This window comes from Stigmatopora nigra, chromosome 16 (genome assembly GCF_051989575.1).
Source record: "Stigmatopora nigra isolate UIUO_SnigA chromosome 16, RoL_Snig_1.1, whole genome shotgun sequence".
NCBI classification, from domain to species: domain Eukaryota; kingdom Metazoa; phylum Chordata; class Actinopteri; order Syngnathiformes; family Syngnathidae; genus Stigmatopora; species Stigmatopora nigra.
The window spans coordinates 4,955,478-4,960,964 of NC_135523.1; the positions used below are offsets into that span (position 1 = coordinate 4,955,478).

At 39.1% G+C, this 5,487-nt stretch overlaps 1 long non-coding RNA gene across 1 annotated transcript in view; it reads left to right on the top strand.

The window, feature by feature from the left end:
• The window catches only part of LOC144209425 (uncharacterized), a 47,346-nt gene extending 41,861 nt beyond the window's left edge, over positions 1–5,485 (top strand). Inside the window, exon 3 of the long non-coding RNA XR_013329118.1 lies at positions 5,456–5,485. This is a non-coding gene — a long non-coding RNA (uncharacterized LOC144209425). The remainder of the gene's footprint in view (positions 1–5,455) is intronic.
• Positions 5,486–5,487: the final 2 nt, after the last annotated feature.

A 5,487-nucleotide genomic window follows, 5' to 3' on the forward strand; every position in this document is an offset into this window, starting at 1 on the left:
TCAAACCCAGTCACCCCTGCTTTCATCTTTCTTGCTGCTTCCAGCTTATCTTTATGTCATTCTTTTAAGTTGCAATTGAAACACATTTGCTTTTTTTGCTAATCTAAAGGGTAAAAAATGGACAATACCAGATAAATAATATGTTTCAGAACAAGCCCTCCGACATTCAGGAACATGTATGACATTTACCGCAACTAGTGTCAACTAGTAGAATTGTTAGGACTCAATTTAACAATAACATAATCTTCTTGCAAACATTATGCAATATTATGCAAGGATGTGGCTGTACAATGTGATTACAAAGTCTATACTCCTGTTTGAATGTCAGGGATTGTTGTGATGATGACTAAAACCCAAATACATGTGTTGCTTTCAACTTTTCAACTAGTAATGTGACATATAGCCTGTAATAGTATTGCTTTAATGTGCACACCCTTACCAATGAATGACTTGTGTGCATAATTGCATGCAACCAGTTGTCCAATGATGGCCAGCATACACATGAAATATGTTTACATTAACAGAAGAGTGTATACTCACCGTTTATATATTCTAATGCCAAGCCTCTAGGTCATGATCATTTAAATATTTTAATATTTTTCCAAATTAATAGTTTTGATCTCCATCTAAAATGTAAAAAGGTGTGGGGAAATATTTTAGATTGACCACATTCGAAAGTAAATGAACCAATTTAAAAAAAAAATCATGGATAGCAGCCTCATTAGCAAATTGGTTATTTTTGGAGTAAAATAAATCAAACAACAAAACATTGTCTTGTTCAAAGAAATTTCCTAAAAGTATATTTATTTTGCCTCTAGAGCTTCTTTGTGCTTCACCATAATTAGGGTGTGACCTAAATATCTGACGGGAAGCTGCACTTGAGCGAGTGCGCCGCCTCATTGACCTACATATGGAGAGAGCATTGGCGGAGTTTTTTGTGCAGGAATCGATACATTACCGTGTGGCGTCATTGCACTTGGCCTTTATCAAAGGGACTCGTTTCTATTACACGCTTTTGTACCCTGTTGAGTAAATATTTATAATGAAAGTTGCTGAGGGGGGTGATAACTTACCTTTTATGAGAAGCAGGACTCCAAAGATAGAATTGCAAATTGGTGTGTTGTAATTAAATTTGTCAGGAACAAATTACACCCAAGTTTGATGCGGCTGTTTATTTTTCATATCTGCCCCTTTACTATAATCCACATCCCACTAACTTTAATATTACACAAAGTTGCAATATAACAGCATCCTAATGTGCCGTGCAAATTGTCTAAACAATCGTTAAGTGATATTACCAGTTAGAAGGTAAATATTTCTGTACTTTCACGGATGGGATATTGCACGCATGTTTGCATTTGACCTTAAGTTTATTTTAAGTGTTTTAAATGGGGTTTGGCCCTATGGCTTTTTTTTTCTACTGGTATTTGCATGTAGAACAGTGGCAACATGGCCCCTACTGATTACATCTGAGATCATATCTAATGCGCCGGCAGATACTGTTGATGGTTGGCAACAGAGCGCCTAATGGAGTGGCTGCATACGGAAAATGTCACCGATTGTGTACACATTTGTCCTAATAAGTGCTTAACATAAAGCTGGAAGATAAATACAACATGGGCAATATGGATGATTGCATAAGGCTCTTATTTTTTTTTAATATATCTGCACGTTAATGCTATGTGTATGTGTGCGTATTTCAATATGAGAAGCAACTAGTGTCACTGCAATTTATCATTTGGATCAATTGTATTGAGATTAGTCTGATCCGTTATTTGAACCATGGGTATGCAAACATTTTAGGATAAGGGGAGCATTAGGTCAAAAGATGGATCATGTTTAAAAAAAAAAGGCAGTATGAATGGATTATAGTATATATATATGCATTGAACATATTGTAATTTGATTATTGTATTGATTTCAGTTAAACAGTAATATAATGAAGGCTAATTTGGTTATTTAATAATTATTTTGAACATAAAGTTATCACCTGCTGAGGTAAACCCAAATCCTTAAGTTGTTTTGTTGGGGAGCGTGGGGGAGTTACGTTTAAGTGCCGCATAACCGCAGTGTACCGTGCAAACTGCTGCGTCAATTTATCAGTTTAAATGTTTTTTATTGTCATTATGGTTCTTTTCTTTTCTTCCCACGCACGCAAAAATTGTAAATGTTGAGGGAAAAAATGCATACTGTATCTGCCCCCGTCTTAAGTAATGCATTAAAAGATCACATCTCAAACAAAGGAATACAAAGGCACTCATCAAAATCCATTAGGTCTAATTCCCCTGCGGTATTAGTAATTGATTGCGACACGTCCACCTCCTGTTGACGACGGCCCCATCCCGCGCTCTGAGCCGTGGGTGAGGGCGATTGATTTAGGACTTCCTCCCCACGCTCGTCTCGCCAGCCTTGGCAACAACAATAATGTCGGCTCCAGCCTGATGTTCCAGTGTCCTTGTATCCCCCCCCTAAACCTTCCGCCCCTCCAGGGATGCTCTACACGCGCCCTGTAATTAGGGGCATCCTCAGGCTCTTGTATTGTCCGGGTATGAGGAGTAGTAGTTTATTAGGGTGGGAGGTTAGCAGTATTAGAGTGAATAAGGGCACCACGCTTGTTTTACAGCACGTTAATAGGGATTGTTGTGTGTCTTTTTAATTAAAGAGTGTTCATTCAGATTGGGTTAGAAGATAAAGCCTGGAAAGCAACACTTTTAATACTTAAAATAACTCCTAAACTTGCATTCCTTTGGGTGTCCCATTTTGGAAAATCCAAGAAAATAAGTGGTTATGCTATTATTTTTGTTGTCTGGGTGGGTTGACAAAATGATGTCACAAACTTGTTATGAAGAGCACTTGGGAAGGCTTTTTGTACAATATGTCTCCTTTCAACGCAATGGCAAGGCATGAAAGAAGAGAGGGGGGTCATAAAGGTTGTCGTTTCCGACACCGCAGACAATGTGTCGTGTTTTACAGCGCCGGGTCAGCGTGGTCTCCGGTGAGCAGTTGGGTCACATTGTGGTCATGTACATTTACTGATGGAAAAAAAATGAGGAAAGGGACAGAAAATGGGTGGTTTTTTTTTAGCAGGGCGCTACTTTCACTGTCAGTTAAGCTTTCCGACCTTCGAGATGGGGGAGTGGGGTGGGGATGGCGGGACGGATTGTATTTAGCAGGAAAAGCTTCCTGTGCGTGGGCCTCATGGCGCCGAGCGGGGGACGGGATCTGCAATCCAACTTGCTGTCTTCACAAAAACACCACAAAGCACACACACTCACATACACACACACACACCCTCTGGCACCGACTCTGCTCTTAATTTCCTGCCTGCAATTCTGGCAGCTGGTCAGAGAAAATGCTGTTTCCTCTGCAAAAATTACACCTCTCAGATCACGCGTAAATCATCGCACAACAGTTATGTTACACAATGATTAAGCGACAATTGTTCAGCCTGATGTAAAGACAAATACACGTAGTGACCTTATCTCTAAAAGCTAACATAGCCTAGAAATGGTTTCGATTTCAGGGTCAATCCTGTGTGGCGACTTGCTTTTTTTTTTCCGGCCTTGAATGATCCATGTGATCAATAAAAGCATTTAAAGGCTCACAGGACTGTGAATACTTACAGTGCCATGAGAGTAGTATTTGATTCACCTTTATACTTAGATGTCTTGGGTTATCTAGAGAAATTTTTCAAACATAATGCGAGTTCATAAGCGAAACTTATCCAAAGGTTACTTAAAGTACAAATCATTGACACCAAGTCAATATCAAGTATATATGATATGTCAACATATCAATTTAGTCTTCTTACAAAAACGTAGTACGTATCTACAGATCCATTTTTACATTTAAGTGGACTAAGTTACACATTCTAAAACAGACACAAATCATGCCACAATACAGTTAAATTAAAATAAACAGCCTCAGGTTCGATCAAAGGTCGGTGCTCCAGAACCTCCACGACCCTTGTGAGGATAAGCTGTTCAGAAAATGATTGAACCAATGCCTATTATAAGACTGCTCAGAGCCATTATCCACAAATAGAGAGAACTGAGAACAAAGATGAACTTTCCCCGGAATGGTCAGTCAATCAAATTAATGCCAAAGAAGGTCACAAACAAATTATGTAAACCATCCCAAAGAACATTTTGCCTTCTTATCTTCAGTTACGGTCAGTTTCTATGACTCATCTGTAAGCTGGACAATGATGGGAAATGAAAAAGAAATTGAAAAAATCACAGCTGAAGAAAAAAGAAACCAAAAGATTGTCTCATATATGCCCAAAAATGACTTCAAAATATCTATGACCTCTGAAATGTAGTTTTTAATATAAACCAATACAAGTTGCCAATCTCATTTTAAAATAACATCATAACCACCTGTCAAATGTGGTAGTAAAAGCTAATACTGTTGACTAATACTTATCTACGCATCCAACAAAGCTCAATGCAGTTGTGTGTACTTATTTGCTTTCACGTGATCAGCAATGTTGCAGAACCCGTGAGGGATGCAGATGTTTTTGCATGATAGTGCCTGTGCTTGATCGTGTTTCACAGCATAGTCCGCTCGAATGTAGCTCTGGCTCTTCGCCCAGCCTAGCTGATTACAGCGTGGATGTAGAAACTCTTACAGTGGGTGCAGGGTTAGGATATTATGCTAAAAGACCAAGTGTTAATTTAACTATTGAGCATAAATGAAGAATGAGTCTCTCCCAGACTCATTTTTAGAAATATGCACTTACAAGATTTACTCGGTTGTAAAAATTTCACATTTTAATGAACGGGCATCTCGGGCAGGCTCTCTAGAGTCTCGACTATTTGTATACAAGCCATTAAAATGTCAAATTTCCATAATATGTTCCCTTTAAAAATGTGCTTTATAGTTCTGTCCCGACACACCACTTGACTATTCCTCCAGATGTTAAACACCGGAGAAAGATTTGGGAGAAGTAATCTCAGCCGTGTGGCATCCGACCAGCTCGCGTGGCATGTCAATCCTCCTCACGGGCCAATTCAAAAGAAATACCGCGCATCAGCAAGCTTGCAACCGGCGAGCAATTCGGCAAAAAGAAATCTCGGACTTAAGCGGCACAGAAATTGAACCTCATTGAGCGGATTCCGAGCAGCCATGGAACGACTTGCAATAATTACAGACCATTCTAAGCATTTACACGAAAGCAATGTAAAATGGTTATTTTCATCCCAGGCTGGCTTAAAGTCAAAATGACTGCCATGTTGGAGTACTTTGCACCAAATAGTCACAGAGCTCATCCACCTGTATCTTTCTTCTTGGTTTTTTTTTTCACCAATATGCGCCCTAATTTTCTTGCCAATGCATTTTTATTTTAGCTAGTTAATACATTTATTTCTGCCATGATCTTCCAATTCTTAATTCGTCTCCCACAGCCTTTTATTTTCTCTTCTAAACGCAAACTTGTTCTTCTGTGTGTCCTCAGTTTCCGATCCATCAAGCTTGACTTCTTTGCTG